This window comes from Astatotilapia calliptera, chromosome 22 (assembly GCF_900246225.1).
Source record: "Astatotilapia calliptera chromosome 22, fAstCal1.2, whole genome shotgun sequence".
NCBI classification, from domain to species: Eukaryota; Metazoa; Chordata; class Actinopteri; order Cichliformes; family Cichlidae; genus Astatotilapia; species Astatotilapia calliptera.
The window spans coordinates 15768101-15790654 of record NC_039322.1 but is presented as its reverse complement, the minus strand read 5'-3'; the positions used below and the strand labels follow the sequence as shown (position 1 = coordinate 15790654).

General features: G+C 44.0%; 1 protein-coding gene across 4 annotated transcripts in view; it reads right to left on the bottom strand.

Annotated features, from left to right (window-relative positions):
- Nucleotides 1–22554, bottom strand: part of pag1 (phosphoprotein membrane anchor with glycosphingolipid microdomains 1) — a 61296-nt gene that overhangs the window by 21115 nt on the left and 17627 nt on the right. For 3 of the 4 annotated variants that reach the window (XM_026155477.1, XM_026155475.1, XM_026155479.1), the window contains exons 2-3: nucleotides 20153–20189; nucleotides 1640–1675 (exon numbers count right to left, since the gene is read on the bottom strand). The gene's annotated coding sequence lies outside the window, so the exon portion shown is untranslated. Of the gene's footprint in view, nucleotides 1–1639; nucleotides 7696–20152; nucleotides 20190–22554 lie in introns of those variants that run through there. The other variant, XM_026155478.1, reaches the window with a different exon arrangement.

Sequence of the window (22554 nt, the reverse complement as noted above, 5' to 3'; positions counted from 1 at the left end):
AAAAATATGTTTGGCTTTCTTTGGTAGAAAAACTGAACCTCTACACTCGCTTTTGTTTTGTCACTTTGACTGCACAGGTCAGCTGTCCCAGTTCTTCATGTATAGATTCAACAAGATTTTGGTCCATGTTGACATGAGAGCTTCACACAGTTGCTACAGATTTGTCGGCTGCACATCCACGACGAGAATCTCCTGTTCTACCTGAACCCAAAGAGGCTCTATCGGACTGCAATCTGATTACTCTGGAGGCATTTCCTCCCGCAGATCTGCCATTAACTGGTTATTTTCTCTTTTTCAGACCATTCTCTATAAACCCTAGAGGTGGTTGATAGATCAGCAATTTATGAAACACTCAGACCAACAACCATGTCACAATCAGCGTCACTGACATTACTTTTTCCCCCATTCTGATGCTCAGTTTGAACTTTGGCCGGTCGTCTTGTTTACACATCTAAATGCACTGAGTTGCTGTCATGAGATTGGCACATTGGTACATTGAAATGCACATGTAAACTACTGGACTATTTTCTTAATTATCTGTGAGAGTGACTTTAAATAAGCTACTACACCAACGCCTAGTGGAACAGAGGACACCAGGTGCATTAGCTGTTTTGTGTCTTGGACACCTGTGAAGCTCCAACTACAGAGACGCATACTACAATAAATGAATTGCTGTTTTTGGCTAATTCATTTAGATTCTTTAACATTCCTTATAAATATTTGAACTGCACACACTGACTAGACATGACCAGCAGGTGGCAGAAGCGAGCAGTGTGAGACCGCAGTGCAGACAGCGATCTGCCTCAGTCTGCTGCAGTGGCCCTCACAACAGTGCCTCCAACAACTGGTGTCTGGGCTCTGCGCACAGCATCAGAAACCTCATCACGTCTCCGTCTAACAGCTAAAGTTGGGTTTAGCTGAACTGATGGAACCCCTGATTTTATCACGGATGATTTATGGGGGCTGTGTGGAGCTGCGGGTGAGTCACAAAAGGGTGGGGAGGGATTGTGAGCCTAAAATAATAAAAATAAATAAATGTGGAGAGGGTGGTTTGTATCCCACTGTGTGTGTGCAGGGAGGGGATGTCGTGCACTCCCGTGACTAAGATAGAGAAATAGTTCAGGGCAGACAGTGTGGAGAAGGAGTGAAACCGCACAATGAAAAATGGGAGCGAAAATAAACCGCACACACTCTTTCTCCTTTCAGTCACAGCACAACAGAGAGCTACAGCAGACCTGGTGGCAAGTGGCAGTGACAAAAACATGACAACCTATCTTCCCTCGTCTTTTTTCTTGGAGAGTGCAGGAGCCAAACTCCTGTCTGGAGTGTATGTGTGTGCGAAGAATGTGTGTACTCTGTGCCGGCGGTGAAAAACTCCATTGTGTCTCTCTGCTCGCCTATGCTAATGTGACTGGGGAGTGTGGGAGCTGATGTAGCACTCGTCGTATTCGAGCAGCATGGAAGTTTTGTTTGCAAATCAGATGGAGCTGCAGAGCGCAGTTTTAATTTCGCCTTCGTCTTCTTCAAGAAGACGCTGAGGAATTCCCGCCTTTGTCAGAAAGCCGATTGTGTTTATCCCTGTACAAAAACACACAGGTGCGCCTGGTACGAGACACCAACAGACTTAACAAAGCCTTACCTTGACACCTTGGATGATTAGTCAGGTCGGCCTTGCCTGGAAGAGAGCAGATAACAAAAAAGGGGGGGGTTAGATGAGTTAATGTTATCATTGGAGGGTGGTGTTGTCCTGCGAGTGTGTGTGCGTGCACAGATGTAGGCTGGGCAGGCATGTGAGTGGGAGAGCAGCGAGGCTATTGAGTGTTTGTTTTTTAATGCCCATAGCAAATACATATTGGACAACAGGCTGCTTGCAACCTCTCATGCACAAACACACACTAGCTGTATGCAGTACACACAATAAGCACTGCATCTTTCACACATGCGATGTATTGATCAGTCAGCCCATGTAACCGAGAAGATAATAACCAGGTGACATCATCACTCAACTGTGTCCCATAACATGTAACGTGCGCAGTATGCACTGCAGTATTTTACATTGTACACGTACAGGGTGCAGGTTCAGTTATACACTCTGATTTTGCTTGAAATGACTTAAAAATAGTCCGAATGCTTTGGGGTCCCCTGGGACAGTTACCTCACAGACGCCGTATCTGACCTCGCCTGAGAGGCTCGTGTCCAGGTGTCACTATCTGCCGCTGCGTGCCAGCTCGCCCGCGGCTCGCGCTGGCACTTAAACCAGAATAATTACCGGCTGCCACGGCGCTGTGTCGCCATGGCAACATTTCCTTCTACCCATCGCCGCTATTTATGGTGGTTGAGTGGAAAAAAAGGGAGGAATAAATAAATAAATCTCCGCAGGGATGTTTTGTGAAAGAAACTCGTAGGAGATCACGAGTCTGTAACTGGTGGTTTTGGCGTGTTCAGCACGGTAGGGTATCCTGCTCGACTCAATTTAGCTTCTGTGGATCAAAACTAATCCTGGAACCACTAAGCCAAACTTATGAAATGTCCTTCAGTACTTCAGTGTGTCATGGCAGATTTCAGGCGGTGTTTTCTTGAAAAAGTCAGCAACAGGTTGTAAGGATAGTTTGAGGTTTGAGGAATGAAAGACAGTTCAGACCTCTGTTTTTGGATGCGTGAGTGGTGTGTCAGGAGTGTTAACCAGCCTCTAGACACATGTAAGCAAACCCCACTTTAACACTTAACTTTGGATTTCTCAGATAAGATTTTTCAGTATGACAGGAGCATAAAATTAAAAATACGAAAAGCAAAACACAATAACACAATAGTTTGAAAAGTTCTGAATGTATCCTAGTAAAACGTTACAGGGGTGTAGCCTGAGGTCATCTTTAACTGTCATTTAAATTTGGCTTACATACACCAAGGTCTTCAAGGTCACGAGTGATTTCACTCAGAAACCAAAGGACGCTGCACACATGCGTAACTGCACCTTGTCAATAACAAAGCAGTGAAAGGACAAAGTGTACTCTGTCTATTTTACTCTATATTGGACCATAAATGACAAAATAAACATCATACTGAATGAAATGAATCTTAAAACCAGTAAATGAGACCATGACCTCACCATGAGCCTGTCTACTGAGGTCATAGATCGAGTGATGAGTAGGAGCATTTTCTCATAGACTTCTATACAATCGACACTTTTCCCCAACCAGAGCAGTCACCCCCTGCTGGCCATTAGAAAGACTGCAGATAGCAAGCTTACAACATAAATATAAAACGCCTTTAAGGCACTCCTTCACTCACTTATACAGTCTTAATATTTAGACTTAGAGTAAATTCCTGGCACATGAGGCCATTCCCATACTTTCCACTATTCCAAGGCACCAAACTCTCTCTGCAAAAGTCTTACATTTATCATCTTACTCCCAGAGCAAAAGAAGTTGGATACCACTTTGGGTACCCTGCTGTGTACAAAATATGCGTAGAATAAACCATCCGCTCTGTCATCAAAGCATACTTTTCTTTCCTTAATGCTTCATAAACACTACACATTAAAGCTCCGAGTATCTTTTTCACAGCGGAAAGCTCTCCACAGGCCACCGTTATGTGATACAAGACTTCAAGCCAACGACTACAACTGTGCTTTCTTTTGCTGTCACTCTTCTTTCTCCAAGTGCTCCCTGGCTTTGATGAAAGAAAGCAGAAGCCTTGGAACGGAGACAATCAGTGTGGATGTCTTCTGTTTACACATAATAACTGACTGGAAAAGTCATTTTAGAAGGAATGTGTTTGGAAATTCGAAGGTAAAAGCCCAAATTTTACCCTCACCCAGCTGTCCACACACACTGAGACCTGACATAATCATAAGACAGACCACTGCAGGACTTTATATGCAAGACACCAGAGCCAAAAAGCCACGGCATCTAATCTGAGCTGTGCTGCTCTACAGGAAGAGCGTTTCCCTGACTCTGAGTGTGGGTGTGTGGGAGTTTTGTCTACTGGACAGGTCACTGGCAGGGAAATGCAGAGAAGAAAAATTAGCATCCACAGGCGAAAGCGGCGCTTCGGTTTCCATGTATACTCTCGCAGCACGTGTGACACCTCCCTCTGCAGGGTCCTCTGGGTGCACGCAGATGGGGAAGGTTTACAGCTGGATGTCTGCAGCGAAATGAGCCCAGGGAAAGCTTCTGAAAGGACAGCCAGAGGCATTTCCACAATAATAAATAATCGAGTTTTCGGGAGAGAAAGAGCCTCCACTTTCTTCAAGAAGTCGTGCTCGTGTGGAGCTCTGCAGGAAACCCAAGTAACCTTTCAAACATCATAAAAGGAGCTAGAGAGGGGTTTATTGCAAACAATGAGGACTTCTGCTTCTGAACATCATTCTCCACTGATGGGAGTGGGGGTCATTATGCAGAATCCATCTTTACAATAGGAGTATATAAAAAAGATGATAATTTTCGGTGACCTTTCTGACCAGTAGGATTACAACAATGCACTTTGGGGCAGGGACTAAACATAATCCAAAGATATATATATATATATTTTAACCACGAGAATACAGTTGGTGTGGGAATCACAGAGTAAAGCCCCATTCCTACAGGATTAGTATCCCCAGGGGACTTCATGTGATTTAGAAATTACCCCTAACGTCTGTGCTTCGTGCAGCACATTTGCACGGGAAAAAACAAAGGCTGCATTTTACTCAGATTTACTGACATCTGTGTTTGCTACCCACAGACTCTAATCTGATATGAACAGGCTGCCACATAATAGCTTTTAAACATGCTGAATGCTGCCTTGCACGTCCGCCTGCATAGTGCCACACGCCCTCCTCCTGCCATCCAAACTTTAATTTCATGGAGCAGTCACACCAGATTATGATCACCGGTAGCTTTCACAGCTAATAGACGTTGCTAGAGGTAAGTAACGCTATGCAAATACTGCAAAACATAATAATTAACATAAACATTTTTTTTAAACATCTGGCACATGGCAGTGATTTAAATCAAACTGTTTTAACTGTGCAGACGTGAACACGGTAGTCACATGGCTAGAACATGATCTGAACCTGATTTATGCTGCAAGTCTGAGCTAAACGTGGTATACAGACACACTCAAAAAAAGGGATTCTTCACCCAAAAGTAGCAGCTGGAGCTTTTCTATGTAAAGTTATGCAACTGTATGGTTTTCCTCCAGGTCCTACGTGTAATTAATGACTCTAAATTAGCTGTAGGTGTAAGGCACTTAAAATGTCATTAAGCAATAAACATAAATATTTCTCATTCCATTCCTGCTGTATAATACACTGTCTGTGCATTAATGTTAGTCCACTTCAGTAATCTGGGCATTTGATTTGCTCTGACTTGCTGTCCACGTTTTTTTCCCGTGTGAGTTTTGTCCTCGCTTACTTTCAGTTCATGCCATCCTCATTCACTTGATAAGCACTGATAAGAGGAGTCACAGAGACTCTGCTAAGTCGAATCCCTTTGGAGCGCCTTCATGATTTAATAAAAAACGTCGATACTTCGTGCCAGTGTATCGATTATTCAGCTCTAAGAGGATGTGATGCGACATTGCCATGCTTCTTTTGTCTCACCCCTGAAATACTGTGTTTACCAAATGTGCTCTAAAGCCATCTCGATAAAGTGGAAAGCAGCAATATGCTTGCAATGCCTCCCTTTGCTGGCATAATAGCATCAGAGTAATGTGGACATGGTTAAGGGAAACTGATGACCTCCTAGTCTTCCCAATCAGTGCAAATGACATTTGCATGCACGCACACACACATTAGTATACAGAAGCACACATAGGCAGCATTATCATGATAAACACAGAGATGCATGCAGACACTCCTGCAGGCTGTGTCAAAGCAGAAAAAAAAATGCTCCATGAAATCCAAACACACTACTGAGCATCTTGTGACTTGACCGGAGGGCCATTTGCTCGGTGGAGGGGGTGAGATAGATGGGGGAGGGGAGGAGAAGGATGGGGGACTGATGTCAAGGGTTAAGAATTGAAGATGAAAAAGGGAAAAAGAAGCAAAACAAGTGTACGGTGTAGAAAAAAGAAAAAGATGTAGAAAAACCACAGCTACTAGAAGAAATAAAGAAGGGGGAGGAGTAAAATAAAAGCCGAGACAAAAATACATGGCGAGAAAAAGCAGAAAGACCGCATAGGCAAGCAGTAGTTCACTGTGACACACACACACACCCATCCCCAGAGAGGGTAGATGAAATACAACTCCCCGACAGGATGCAGTGCAACAAGGGACCCTGCCCCTGACTGAGACAATGCAATTAAATGCACGCACACATGCACAGAAACGCCTGCAGGTGCTGCAGGATCTGCTTACTCAAATCCATCACTGCAACTGAAGAAACCGTCAAGTTTCAGTTCAGGAAAGTGAGTGTGTGTGTGTGTGTGTGTGTGTGTGTGTGTGTGTGTGTGTGCAATCCAGGCCTTGCACAGTCTAACTCACTGATCGCTGCATACGCCCGCATGAGCCAAAGCAATGGTGCGTCCCCATGAAAACAGGTGCTTGCGATCAAGAGACATAAGAGTGTTGCCATGGCAACACCAGCCATCCTAAGGGTTAATGGTTTTAGTCTGAGAAATTGATCTATCCTCCCTAAATGGGGAAATTGAAACTGCATAATTTAGCAAGGCTGCCTCATTTTCTCTCTCTCATATTACAAATTTGCGTGCGTGCGTGTGTATTTGTTATAGATTCACCCACAAGATGACGACCCTCCTTCTTACAAGCTGCAGTAACTATATCTGCTGGCGGTAGCATTCACAATCATTTCCCACCGGGGACATGTAAGTGAAATATGAAGCATGTAAACGTTTTGTAATGATCCAAAGAGATTAAAGGAAATGCACAAAGGTGCAAAACCAACCAATCTTACATCGTCTAAGTCCACAGGGTTACATTTACACATGTATCTTCTTTTTTAACTTTCTTATACAGAATCTTAAGAAAAAAGGGGGCTAATTTTAACAGTTCACTGCCAACTCCCTTCTTCCTGAATCCCAAACAGCTGCAGGGCTACAGAAACAGCAACATGTGTCTTAAGCTTTCACCAGAAATGACACATCTTCTCTCTCCCAAAGCTTTTCCCTGACCTGTCCTGACCTCGCGGAGCCACTGCAGTACACAGAGGCTCTGGGCATATGTGCGAGGATTGTGTAAACATGCGTGCGCGTCTGTAAAATCTGCCTCCACTTAATGTCACACTACCCCATGGGAAAAGCCACATTTCCTGCCTTCCTGTGCCAGTTTTCCGTGGTGACCCCAAAGTCTTTTTAGAGGCCCAGGGAGATTTCTTTCAAACGCACTCGGAAATGCAGCTGAACCAGAAGCTGCCGGGCTCTAATTGGATGGGCAATAAGCATTGATTTGATTGCCTGGCTGGATAACCTCTGGCATTCTGGGAGCTAACAAAACATGTTTTCTTTGCGGCAAAGGGAAGATCTCAGGTTCACAAACTGTATCCTGAGCAAAATTCACACATTTTTGCCATCAGAGGTAGACTATCCTCCCCTTCTTCTTACTTTATCTGCTCCTTTATCTTCTTCTTCTCCTTTTCTTGCCAAAGCCCCAGGCAGCTGCTCTGCATGTAAATCATTAGGACTTGAGTCCGTGAGCGTTTGTTCAATTAACCTCAACAATGTTTGTCTGTGTGCAGCACGGAAAACACAAACTATTAAAAGAATATTCACTCACAAATACTGCAAGCATCTCGATTTCACTTCTGCTTCGTTTCCTCCCTTTCCTTCCCTTCTTTCCTCCTCATGGTGAACAGCTTTCTCGACCTCGCTCAGTTGCCTCCTCCTACTTGCGATTAATCTTTAGCTTTCCACTGTTTTTCTCTCACACACACACACTCCCTCCGCTGAAAAGCAGAAGTGTACTCTTGCTGTCAAAAACATCACCTATCTACAACATATACTGTAACTGTCTGCTGCCCTAAACTCCCCTCTGAATGTGACAAACGCGCGCTTGTGGTTTTTTTGCTTCTCTGCAGGAAAAAGCAAACTGAAATTTCAAGAAGCAAGCTACGATCTGCACCACAAGCCTCCACGCGCGCCTCGACAAAGCAACTTTTATTATCCCCGCTCGGGCATTAAAGACGTCTGCCGTTGTTTCAAATTGATTAGCTCGGTGTCGGCGGCGCTGCGCGCCTAATAATAAGATGCTGAAGCACAAAAACAACTTTAGTAATTGTGCAGCCGACCAGCTTACAGCAATTAAACAAACCAGCCGGGCGTGTCATCCAAATATGTAAATGGAGGCATGCTGCCTTTAATGAAAAGAAAAAAAGGAGATGGATTGTTTTAACGATTTCAGGGATTGTCACTCACATCGTAAGTGACCTTCTTGGCAAACACTGACGGTGGGCTGGAGGGGCAGAAGGAGGGTGGGGGGATTGAACTCTGGGAATTTGAGGAGGGACAGCCTGGATGTGGGCTGTAAAGTGTGCCTGTTTTTGTGTGTGCAAACATGTGCCGTGGCTTGTTTTGACTCCTGCTCCCGGCCCAGAAATTAGGAAATCAGATTTATTCAACTCCGAACGACCGCATGCATAAAATTTCTCCATCACTGTCATCCCCAGATGAAGATTATCACCGGGGGCGAGCGAGGAGTAGATATGACCGCATCATTATTCAGTGGCATTGGCCCTTTATGTGTTGAATAGCTGCCAAGATAAAGGGATTATCAGGGTGGATGGAATAGGATGAAGGGTGCTCTGTGTGTGTGTGTGTGTGTGTGTGTGGGGGGGGGGGGGGGGGGGGGGGAATCCACTGAGGTAATTCATTCTAAAAGCTGCTAATGATATGCAACAGATGCCTGTTCTCGCTCCGGCGAACGTGCGCACACACAAACCCATGCACATTTATCACACTGAGGTGACACATGGACAACCCAGACGCACACTTTCACTGTCAGAGATGCGAGCAGCCACAGATGTAATTCTTTCTTCTTCAAAGCCTTGAAACCACCCTCCGAAGCTGCCGCTGCTTCTGCTCTGAAAATTGCCACATGCCACTTCATTTATCTCCCCTTGTGACACCAACCCTTTTGGACAAAAGACACAGGCCAAAAAAAGGATTAACAGAGGTGTGCGCCTGCGACTGAAATGGAAATGTGATCCATCTTTACGAGGCTCGGACAACAGCAGGGGCGGGTTTATTAGATGACCCAGACGGTGCCATTGGTGGTGGTGGGGTGGGTCTGAGCCTCTCGAAAGGCTTCTATAACACATTGGGGCTTAAGTAGAAAGTCTGCTTTGCTAATTGGTGTACGTGTGCGCTTTGAAAGGAGTACTAGGAGGCGTGCTGTCATGGCCGCTGACCTTTAAGAGCAACACATTTTTCAGACATGCTTTAACAGGCTGGTAATTTTCACACAAATGCACGTACGAGCCTTATCCAACCCTTTCCGGCTCTGCTGGTTTTACCCCCTCTTCCACATCCTATGTTTTGTCTTTTTCCCCCCCAGTTTCCTGCCATTTATATCCCTGCTCTTGTCCAATCTCAGTCCCATTTGTCAACCCTGGCTTTTAACAATCTGCAGTTAAACCTTTTCGGCTGCACTTTCAGAAGCCTCGTCCCTCTTTGGAGCTCGCCATCGCATATTCAACACGTCTTCTAGCTGGACCATAAAGATATGGTAAAATATGGAAGCCTGCAGGAACTCAAAGGGCACATCTACAATCAGGAGCAGCCGGCAGGTGGGGAGTGGGGGGTGGAAACAAATGGCAACCCCCATCCTACCCCCCATGCCAAGCAGGGGGGTAGGATGCTGCAAGACGTGGCAACCTTCAGACGGCTATCTTCAGATTTCTGGTTAAATTCAAGCAGCACACGCCTGAGCAACACACGAAGATTGCAACAGCACAGATGAAGCTCTGCCTTCACCGTTTTCACAATTCCATTTGATTTCTCATTTCACAGACCAGAGGTTATTCCATTTTTCATAGCGGTGAGCGGAGAGGGGACTTCCAAACAGAGAGGAGGAAAATCAAAAGCAGATATGGAGAGAATATGCACAAAATTATTGTTTTTGTTAACAAAGTCTATATTTTTTGACTTTTGGGAAATATGCTTATTCACTTGTGACTCTTGAGTCTTTATGGTAAACATACACTTTCAACCTGACACTGCCGGAGGTTTCTTCCTGTTAAAAGGAAGTTCTTCCTTTCCATTGTCGCCAAAGTGCTTACCTTACAATATTAAATGGCCTGTATTTATATAGCGCTTTTACTAGTCCCTAAGGACCCCAAAGCGCTTTACATATCCAGTCATCCACCCATTGGTGATGGCAGCTACATTGTAGCCACAGCCACCCTGGGGCGCACTGACAGAGGCGAGGCTGCCGGACACTGGCGCCACCAGGCCCTCTGACCACCACCAGCAGGCAACGGGTGAAGTGTCTTGCCCAAGGACACAAGGACCGAGACTGTCCAAGCCGGGGCTCGAACCGGCAACCTTGCGATTACAAGGCGAACTCCCAACTCTTGAGCCACGATCGTCCCACAAGCCACGATCGCCCCACCTTGAGACAACTGCTGTTGTGAAATCTGTTTGTAATTCAGTCAAAAGACTGAGACACAGCTACCTGCTGAGCGTTTAACATGATGCCGCTTGTCTACGAACCGGTTGAGGAGATGATGATGACAGGGTGTTTGTAGGCCCCGTGAAGCTCTTTAATACACTACTCACAATGAAACTTTATAAAATATGCACAGTGTAATCAAAACAGGAACCTTTGTTGAGACTTTGAGGTTTTAAAACACTTTTACTTACCAATATTTCTAACCTAGGTAGCTGCAGCAGGCTGCCTGCAGCCTCCAGCAGAGACTTAATTATGCTCTGAACGTAACAGGCACAACTGAAGCCAAAAACTGCATAATCCCACTGCTGAACCCTGTGTCGTCAACACACTATTGCTCAGCTACATGAACTAGAGGGCCAAAGCGTGTATAATAAATATGTAACATGGTAGAATATTTATTTACAAAGCAGCAGTGGCTGCCACAGCCCTTCTCAAATCAGTTAATGGGGGCGGCTCTGTGTGTCCCCAGGGAGGGCTGAAAACCAAATGAACCAGCTGAATGTGCATCAGAGCAGTAAACAGGATGCCGGCTGGTGGCAGAAAATCTGCTGTCAGTCACACACACACACACACACACACACACACACACACACACACACACACACACACACACACACACACACACACACACACACACACACACACACACACAAAGCCACACTCGGGAATTTAGACTCAAAAAATACACCGAAAATGGTCACGCACACAGAGTCATTGGAATAGAGATGAACCAATTAGCAAGTGGCAGACATCAGCGTGACAGAACGAGGTGGAGGCAGAGAGGAGTGAGTGATGAGAAAGAATATATTAGAGCGCGCTCAGTGTGCGGGCAGCCGGCCGAGAGGAAAATGCAAGTGAGGCACCTTCACACTCTGACACTTTCAAGGAAGCTGAGGTGGCCAGTGGCAAATCCACCCTGCCGCAGTGGGTGGATAATGTGGCAAGATGTGATGTGAGCAGAGAGCAGGACACACACAGAGGTGACACTCACTGATATTATTCACAGACGTGTACGGACATAGAAAGGTGAAACGTGGAGGAAAAACCTGTTTTATACCATCAGAACTGCTTAGTGGAGGGTCCCTAGCTTACAAAACTACACCTCCCACACCTTTCTTACTTTGCCTCAGGGCGGTGCTTCATATAGGAATGCAGAGCCTGCAGACTTTAAGTCAAATCAGGCCGTATAAACTGTACCTTAACTCGAAATCACGGCAGTATCTGTTTAGGGAGGCCAACAAATTTTGATGATAATTATTATGGAGAAAAAAGAATATTAAATGTATGTTTTTAGCACGGTGATGCAGACACCTTCTTGCCTCACAGGAAGAAGATCCTGTGAGGCCGGTTTCTCTATGCTTGTGTGGGTTGTCTCCACGTACTCTAGCAGTCCAAAGAGATGCACGGGTCAGGTTAATTGTCTGCTGAGTGTCAGCATGAATGGTTGTCTGTCCTTCCAGGGTCTACCCTGCCTTTAGTCCTATGACAGCTGGGAACGTTTCCGTCCACCTGCAACTTGACTTGAATATGAAGATGGATGGATATTTTTATACCAAATGAAGCACTTATTGTTTATCTACTCAGCTGTGATAGTTTTCTGCCACAGGTGCTCAGAATGATCTAAAAAACAAAGCCAAAGGTGGGGCTTAACGGACACCATTTTTTCTGAGGGGCAGTTACACATTACATCTTTTATTTATGTAGTGATGTATCCAGGTTTCTCCTGGTATGTGGAACGGAAAATGACTTGACTAGTTCTTTCTTTTAGAGGACGTGTGGATGTTTTATCACTAAGCTGATGTTGATTTTTAGCACACCTGACATGTTCACCAGGTAATAGTCCCTAATTGATGGATGATCGAATGCTACCTGAAGTAAACGTTTGTAAAATTGTGTGTGGGTGATAATATGAAAATTGTTTTGTACCTGATAAAGGTGAGCTAGTCTGAAGCTTTGTGACTCAATAAAATAGTGGTAAGTGGGAGAATGTGCAGAAGTTAAAGTTCTAAGACTTGTGCAAACTCCTCTGCGCGCACAGACGTCAGAATGCACACTCCTCTCGAGTGCCCCTTAAAATCAAGAGCCCTTACAATACAGCGTTTGTAAACGACCTCTCAACGCTCCTGACCGCCAACTCATATTAGACCATTAGCAGTGCCCTGGAGACTTAACACACTGCACAACAGAACCACTCTACATCGCCCTGACCCCACCAGTGCTGCTGATGGAGATTTTATTTCTTGTTGACATCACCCGGGGTGAAACGCGTAATACATACGACACGGTATGGTGCTAAAGCTTTATGACTTCCTGAGTGTCTAGCAGTTATTGTAAGCCAGACTATCAGGACAGACAGGATGCTTAGTGTAGCTCTGAAGGTTTTCCCAAAGGAGGAAGTCAATTAAAGAAAAGCCAACACGATCTCCTTAAAGAGAAGCTGAGTGAACGAAAGCATCTCTTGGATTTCTTTATCTCCTGCAGACTTTAAAAACAAAAGACCCTAAATACCATGAAAATGCAATTCAAAAGAAAGCATGCGATCTGAAGATTAAGAGGGAGATAGAAAAGGCACCCAGTCTGCCGTAAGCTGACGCAGCAAGGAGCACAAAATCATCTCTTGAGGAGGAATTAACAGCGTGAACAAGGCCATAGACGAGATTGCAGATAAGCTGCTTTGGGTACAAAAAGTGACATTTGCAATCCCCTGACTTCCTACAACAAATTTGTTGTGTAATACTTTCCTAGAAGCCTCCATTAGTAGACCGAGCATGGAAGGATGACAAATCAAGAACTTTAATTCCAAATGTCATTTTTAAATAAACCCCTATGCTACAAATAAACACCACATTCCCAGAATTCAGTTAAAGAGTCCATCGGGATGTGCGCTCGGTTGTGTGTAAGTAGGGCTTCACTTTCCAAATGTTTTCCAGAGAGACCTCTGAGAATATCACAGACGCCAATGCCTTCCCAGGCGCTCCAGCACAGGATCCGAAGAAACAGAGAGAGGGATTCCCGTGAGGAATGCCTGGAATGTAAACAGGCCACCCACGCAAAATGAAATCACACATCCTTTTCTCTGCATCAGAGGCCGTGAGATGACGGCCTCAGCTGGAAAAAGATGCCCCAGAGAGCAGTGCAGTTTGTCCTTCTGGTTTACCCCTTTCATCCGCACACATCCCTCCAAAAAAGAAAAAAAAATCCCATGAGAGGCTCCAGGAATGCAAATGCATGCTGGGAAATGTGTCGACCTTCATCCTTTCATTGCAGCAAACACCCTCTGTGCAAAGTGTTGCAGAGTTATGGTCTTAGAAGAAGAGCTCTCGTAATCTCGCCTACACACAAACTATATACACACAAGAGGCAGCTGTAATTAGAGTGTAGTGGTCAGCCGTCAAAATTTGAAGCTTTCTTTATGAACCCTCCCTGGTTTTAACACCTTCTCAGCCATATGACACCGCTGCTGTTATTAGTCCTATGGCCCACATAACCACCTGCTCCAGAAATGACTTTCTGGGTCGCCGGGGGATTACTGTAGGGCTAATGCAGCAGCACACCAGCAGTCCTGGGGGCCACAAATGGGTCAAATACTGCTTGCTTCATTTCAACAGCATCATAAACAATAAAACGTGCAACAGTGACACTCAGAGCTCCTTCCTTTGAGACCTGAAATCCACCAGGGGGCTCTGTGCAATTAATTAGTAGGAGCGAATGTAGGCAAGCGAAAGTAAACAGTGGCTAATTTCCTGTGTTTTAACTGCTCGTGGCCTTGCTCGGTGGCTATTCCTGCTGTTTAGCCGAGTGGCGTTAGCCACCGCCCCGCCCCCCGTGCATGTGGCCGCGACAGTTATTGTTCTGCTGCAAGGCCGCTAACAAACAGCCAGCTGGAGCCCGTGTTGTTGTGGCTAAATGAGCCACAACTGCCTTTAAAAAAAATCCACAACAACCCGGCAAGCGTTTGAAGTCGCCCGCCTGCGAAAGGGTGGATTCCTTATTGTTTAAAACTGGAGATTCCTTCTTTAGCAAGGAGGGAAACCATGTTTTCATTTCAGCTTTCATGTCCTTTTTATAGAGTGTTTTGTCTGCTATGAAAGTGCTGACACATTTGTTTTTAAAAAGAAAAAAAAACCTCAGGGGTGAGGAACAAGGAACAACATCTGAGGAAATACAAAAGGCGGAGACAATCGCATGAAGGCAGGGAAAGTAAAACCTATTTTTAACTTTAAACAGTTCATCTGGAGTGGAAAAACATGGCAGACTTACAGTGTGTAATGTTTAAGGTTTACTTAAAAGCTCCCTTTTCACTGGTTCCTATTTAGCACTAATTAAAAGGAGACTGGAGAAGTAAGCAACACGATAAAACAACACACATCCTATGGTAATAAAGGCCTTTACTGCATGGTCATCGAGGACCATTAAATTATCCAGCCTGCATTAGTAAAAGCGTCCAGCTGAGAGGCCTTTCATGTCAAGCTCTCTTAAGGTAAAAGAAGTTAGAACAGATGTCTGGAGTTATTCCAAAAGGCCACCAGCTGATCTTCAAAGATGAACTGACTACTGAGCTGCTGAGCACCTCAATCTATAACGCCCCTCGAAGGAAAGTGTAGACTTTAAAGCTGCAAGAAAAACACTGGATGCTTTACACACTTAGAAAAACACAAGTGAACACAGACAAACTCGTGATGACTGAATAACTGGTTGACACATTGAGCTGTTGGTCCACATGATGGTTTGGTAATGAGCTCCGTGGCCTGATTCGGAGATTTAGTGACTGGAGCGTGACACCGTTTCTGAGGGAATGTGGATTTTATTGATTTTGAAGTTTGAAGTCAAAGCAAAGACGAGGAAGTCCTCGAGTGGAAACTGATGTGTGACATATGTTACAACCTGGACTCGAACACGCAAGAAAATGAGATTCATTAAACCAGTGACCCACGAAGAGGCGCCGCCGGAGATGCAACTGCACTCACTAGTCCATGAGCCACCCGTCTTACTGTTGACTGTCATTAAACTTTCATGGGTTTTTCCCATTTTAATCTTTTTAAAATGATTTCTTATGAGCTATTTGGTGTTATCTTAATGTGGTTATTATATCTTTCTATTTTTAAACTTGTGCTTTCTGTTCTGTATGTTTTTATAATGTTACTCCATCTACATCGACTCCTTTTTAAATGTGCTGTTTGAATAAAAGTGACTACCATTAAATACTGAATATGCTATCTGCAAGTGTTATTCTCAGCTTTAATGGCTAAACATCTGTCAGCGTCTAGCCTTACACAGACTAAATTATTGAACTGAACTGGAAAAATAATAATAGGTAATGACAATAATGCAATTAGTTACAGTCCTTTAAACAACGGAAAAAATCCACAATGGACATTAAGAATGAATGCAAAACAAAAAAAGTGCAGTTTGTACTTCAGAACATTAATGTTTTCAATATACCAATATACTCGTTCTTTATATTTGGAGAGAAATACGAGTGAGGTGGAGTGATTTATTGAAACGTGCAAACATACGGAGTTTGTACAATTTTAACAACTCTCTTTGGCTTCCTGAAGGACTTTTAAAGATCTTTTTTTGATGTTGGCTAACTTTTGTTTCATTTTCTATCAAAATGATCCCACGCTGCTTCAATAATCTCGAGGTCCGGGCTCTGGGGAGGTCAATCCCACTGTGCATTTTTTTCTACCTAGGTATGCTTTTAATGCACAGGCAGTGTGTTTGGGATCATTGTCATGCTGGAAAATTAAGCTGTTGCCAATCAGACATTGTTCCAGCCCCAAACCATGACAGCCTCCACCGTGTTTTACAGTTTCAGACCTCTTCCGTACACACAGATGGTGATCTTCAGTCCAGTTCTTGTAATTTGGAATACCGGTTTTCCTTCTTTAAGAATTGCTTCTTGACAGCCACCCTTCCACTGAGACTATTTCAGATCAACTAAATGTCCAGATCTCACAGGGATGTCAGATACTGTTGATCTGCCTAGATAGTTTTTTTAAAGCCTGACACTTCTTCTTTTGTCCTCCACTTCTCCAGTTTTTTAAGGACACACTGTGCCGAGAATTCAGAATATCACTCTGAAAGTCACCGTGTTGGTGCAAAGAATTCTCTTTTCTATCTGTCAAACTGTGGATCTTTATCATTTTCATAGATTCAACTAAAGGAATAGGAACATAGTGTGTTTCGTGACAGGCTGCTAATAACAAGGTGACTAAAGATACTATTTAAAATTGGTTCTTTGTTAAATTGTCTGTGACGTGTAGACATTACACCAGCTCTTTGAGGCAGGTGCCTTCGCTATTCATAGGTCAGAAGACTTTTGCATAGTATTGTGTGTTATGTGAAAAAATCTTCATCAGTTAAACATAGTATGACACATTTAAGTCTCCTAAGATTTATATATGAAACAAAAACATTCACAATTGGATGGAAGGAAAAATTCTCCTCCGCAGGGATCAGCTGAGTGATGTAATCAAGTACTACACCCCGTGTGCAGTCACATATGTGTGAACATGCACGCTGCATAACAAACAACCAGGGATCAAGAATAGCTTGTTAACATCCCATCTTATGTTCAGAGGTCGAAAAAAACAACACTCTCCCCGGGTCTTATTATCGCCTGGCACGCTGCCTTGCACCAAAGCAGCGTTTCCCAATAACAGGCTATAAAAATGACAATGCGCATCGACGGCCTCAGAGACACTCGGGGAGACGCTCCAGAGGATATAAAGCAACTTTGAAGTGTGACGCTGTGGCGCATGAGAGATGACACATCCACAAGCGCGTACATGCTCCCGCAGACGCAATACATATCGATAATCCCAGACGACTGGCTGGCTTTGTACGTCAGCGGCGTGTGTCTGGGGCGTGTGTGTTTATGTCTAAGTGCGGGGTTGGCCGCATGACAAATCTGCAAAGAGCAGAACGTATGAACGTCGTGAGAGTTACAGGTCACTAGAAGAGCATTAGCATAATCCTATGATAAGTCACGAGTAACTACATAGTAATTATGTAATTATTAGAAGGTTTAAATCTATGTTTAGCCACAATATGACGTGCATTCAATTATCTGTCATGTGCAAACACAGGCAGCTTGATCAGTATCTGTGAGGCTTACCTAAGTAAACAACTCTCTATGCAGGGTTTATCTCCAGGACAAAACATTAAATGCTGCTAACATTTGGTGTAATCAAAAGAAGGCTTTCATGAAGCAACACTCATGTTGTGTAGTAAAGGCTTTTGTGTTGTTTGTGTCTGTCACCAGGTAGACTGTGACTAAAGAGGTACCAGTTGCTTTGAATGCCGCAGGAACGAGTCACTGACTGCAACTGAGCAATGAAGTTTCGCTGGCTCTCTAAATCACAGATACACACACAATATAGAAGCAAAGTTATGTGTGTACGCGTGGGGTGTGTGTGTGTGTGTGTGTTGGTCATCCTGCTCATTCGTTGTAATTCTCCCATAATCCTTTACTCTGCAAAATGACACAGCTGCCAGACATATCCTCTTTGCTGGCGCCTCAAACCTCCACTTCTTTCCTCTCTCTCCCACTCTCTTTATATGACACACACACACACACACACACACACTGTGACACACACGTATTTTACAACCATCAACCATGCACAGAGATTATCTTGACGATTACATGATCAGCATCATGTTAACTCGTGCACTTTACAGTAAAAGCATGACACAACTATTTCTGTGATTCGCAGCGCACAAAGACGTGCCTCCGTCACCATGACAACACTATTCCTGGAAACAAACAGGATCTCCATTCCCGATGCATTTATGATTCCTCGTCTGCTAATTGTTAAAAGAAAAGGCACCAGTTGGGGAAGGATGATAAAACAGCGCGCTGGCTTCCTGTTTGTGAGGACAGAACACACCCTGTTTACACAGCGAGCGCACAAAACTGCTTCCTAATCCCCCACATGGCTCGGTGCTGGACTCGGTTGGTGGAGTGGGTTTTTGAGAAGCACCTGCTGGGGACTTATCAGCTCAGTTTAGAGGAGTTTAAAAAAATAATCTCACCTGATTTTGAAATCGGGTTGCATCACGCTCAAAAGGAGACAATTCTACAAGATGTCGAAATAATGGTGCAACACACACGTACTTTAAGAAATCTTTAAGATGATCCTAGCAGAGGGAGAAAAGCAGCATCTTATGTGCTGATGAAAAAGAAAACTGTGGTGCAACAGCTTGCAGCTTAGCAATGAGCAAAAAAGCAGAAGGTTGAAGCTAAATGAAAGGTGCTAGAGAAATGCGGTCAGCCTATTCTAACCTAGTCTATTTAGAAGGGAGAATTTAGCTTCTGTATTACATATATATCTCTAGCAGCATTGCTAAGTAGCAGTAGTTAACGATATGAGCCTCAGGGGCTAGAATGGCAACAGCTGTACTTCCATCTCAGCTGACTAACGCACCGGTAGGCCCTGTGGTAGTTTCAGATCTCATTCTCGTTGTAGGCTCTCCATCTCGATCTCAGTGGCTGCTTTGAAAGTGATGATGTTATAATAATCACAATCGACTGAATTTTAATTTCTTGTGACACCCTGATAAATATAGGAGCAGTTTGAGATGTTTTAGACTTGCGCAGAAATGGATAATCAAAGCCAAAAAAAAAACAAAACAAAAAAAGAAATCCAAAGAAAATGTAACTACCAAAGGTCCTGGACCCGATTTATCGCACTGAAAGTGCTGGTGGCTAAAGTGACCTTAAAATCCTAAAAGCCCAGCACAAGAAAGCTTCTTAGTTTGTATGACGTGGTCAGAAAAGCAATCCTATCGCTGCTTTTCACCTGGCAAAATTAATTTACAGCCTCTCTGATATAAGACAAAAGGGAACATATCAAACAAAAAGAGCAGACCAGAGATGTGGAGCACCCCACATGCCGCGCTGGCACTTTGGTGATGCCAGTCTGTCCATCTATTCCCTAGCAACCCTGTAACCCGGGGCGACAGGGCCTCCGCAACAAACAGACAGACCAGAACTCCGCTTGCTTGTTGCCAAGAGGCTGATAATGCAGAACTTTTCAGATCTGCATACAACCACACACAATAGGAACACAAAGACAGGAACCTCCAGCATATACATACAATATTACCATCATACTTCATCTATTCGCACTTGCATGCAATCACACACAGTGTAAAGCAGGAATAGAGACATTATACATAAGCGATATGCTGCTTAGCAGCATAGCACGTTTTTCCTGGCTTAATACATCCACAATATTAATGATGATGGCATTTGTTAAGTTGAATTGATAGAGACAGAGACATGCTCATGTCACGCATTCTGGTTTGAATTATTAAAGCTGTCAAACTTTGCACATCCACACATAAAAAAACATTTTTGGGGAAAACTTTTTGCAGGAAAGAGTCTAATGTCTCCGTCTCTGAGCATTCACACAGATTCTTTGCCTGCACCGTGTGGGAAGGGTGGAGGTAGGGAGGTAGAGGGGTTAGCGAGAAGTCTGCTAATTGGCAGGGCTTACCATTCTTCGAATGACTGAGTAACTGAAACAGTTAATATCCTACCTCAAGAGAGAAATGGATGAGTCTCGTCATTCATCACCTGTAAAACAAAAACAAGAGAAGACCGTGTTTGAGAGTCAACGCACACGTCTGCCGGTAACATAATAAGGAAAAATAACCCCAGAATATGCAGAGAGCTCAGGAAAAGAGCAAGCACACTGTGTGATTCACGCAGGGATTCAACATCCACTCGAATGGCCTCCTCGCAAATTCTTGTTGATCGAATCTGAGCATGCTCGGTTGACAACGTCAAGTTAGGGAAGCACGAGGGGGATAACCCTGCTATAGAGGATAATGTGTTATATGCTCGCTTCCAGCCCTTAGTGGATGCAACATAACAGGAGCAGGGGGGAGAAAGTGCTGAAAAAGCTCCCGTGTGAGGCGGCAGCGCAGACATCAGAGCAAATGGGATGTGAAGTTTCTGGAACAGCGTCTGTATTGTTGGGGGAACACAGCAGGGGGGTTAAGCTCATGCAGCTTCTGTTTACTGACAGAATATAGGAAAGCACAGCGCTCACCTGCACCTATTAACTGATATTGCGTCGCAAGCACCCGTATCCAGCACAACTACAGAGCTTACAGATATTCTGCCATTAAGACTGAAAGAACTGTGTGTGTAACAAGTATTGCAGAGTCATTAATAGTGTTCCTTTCACTGTTACAGCCTGTTTAATGAGAGGCCACAACCACGCTGTCTGAGTGATTAGTTACTGTGGCGGCTGACGGCCAGCACTTGTCTTTGTATGCTCAAAATATTTGGAGGGAAAAGGAGGTCTAACTGCGCGCCACGTACCTTCAATCATTCCAATACCAGCTTCTAGTCTACTTCCAGCCCCCTTTATATCGTCTAAAATGCTATAAAAACAAAACATTTACAGGAATTCAAAATCAAAGAGTAACCTACACCCACAGGCACAGAGCGAATATGTGTTCAGAAGCCAAACCCTACTAGCGTTGTTATTTTATGAGGTATTGTGTAGATGACAAGAGTCTAAAAATAACCTTCATAACGTGGCTGAAAAGAAGCTAATGTCCCAGCTTCATTTGTTGCTCTGAGTCAGGCTTTTAAATTCCCAGTTAATGACCTGTTTTTGAGCTCTTGAGTTTCTCTTTCTCTCTCTGTCTCATATACCGTGTACATGTACATACCCATACATATACATACATATATATAGCATATTTATAATGATGTGTATAGGATCAATGATGGAAAGTGACTAATTATAGTGTGAATCGTCCCGTCCTGCGTCTCTCCTGCTGAAGGAGCCACCGCAGCTTGCTCTTTATCGAAACCGACATAGCTGCTTTAAAAAACAAAACAGACCATGTCACATTCTTTCTTACTGGTAGTGACAGGTTAGGAGGAAACAAATCTCTGAACATTTATTTAAATCTGACAAACAATGCAGAAGCTGAACACAATGGCATGAAGGGAATGAAGGGAGGATGTAAATAAAATAGCTGTAGGGGCAGATTAGTAAGCAGATTATTTTAGTGACCTTTGCGGTCAAACGGCAACACGATACTCTCTGTAACTTTTAGAGATGATGACATGGAGAGAGGTGAATTAAAGTATTAATGCCTAGAGATCACCGGTTTCTTGGTAAAATTTATATTCCCCAACCGGTTGGTGAGTGGTTGCTGGAGGTTGATGGCAGCTGCTGTGAAATTTATTGCATAAGTCCAAATCACACAGGTCTAGAGAGAAGTCAATGACTCCCTGGCAACACCTGGTTGCTAGGGGAAAATGAATCTTCCCCAACCAGTTTGCAAGTGATTAATGAAGGTTACTGTCAGTTACGGTAAAGAGGTATGTGGTGCTGCACTGATAACCTCCCTGTGATTGCATTGGTTGCAAGCAGACTGCTGCAGTCACTTATTGCTAGAATGGAAGATGCAAACACTGAAAACTAGCTAAGTGGCTGCGGAACTTGAAGTTTTGAATGCAAATTGGAAACATTAAACGTTCATCTTCAAAGTAAAAGCTGTGCCTTTTGTAACATTGTTGTAGTTGCTGAGTTTTTGCTGACAAGCCTCCATCTTACACACAAATTAAGGGGAACTGCAGCACTGTGGAGGTGGTAAATCATAAGGAGGTTTTTTGGGTGCAGTGCCTTCTTTGTGATCAGTATCACCCAGCGTTAGCCTGCAACCTCCAGCAACCACTCTCCAACTGGTTGGGGAATACAAATTTTCCTTAGCAACCACAGGTTCCCAAGAGGTTGCCAACGGTTCTCTAAGCCTGTGTGACTGAAACCTAAAGTAAAATCCTGAATAAATAAGCGGAGAAACACAACAAATGCAGAAGCATCCACATCCATAAATTGTAATATCTTACATAAAAAATAAAATGCTGTTACTCATTTCACTAATTTGTGCTTTCCTTGTGTCCCCTGCCCTTAGTA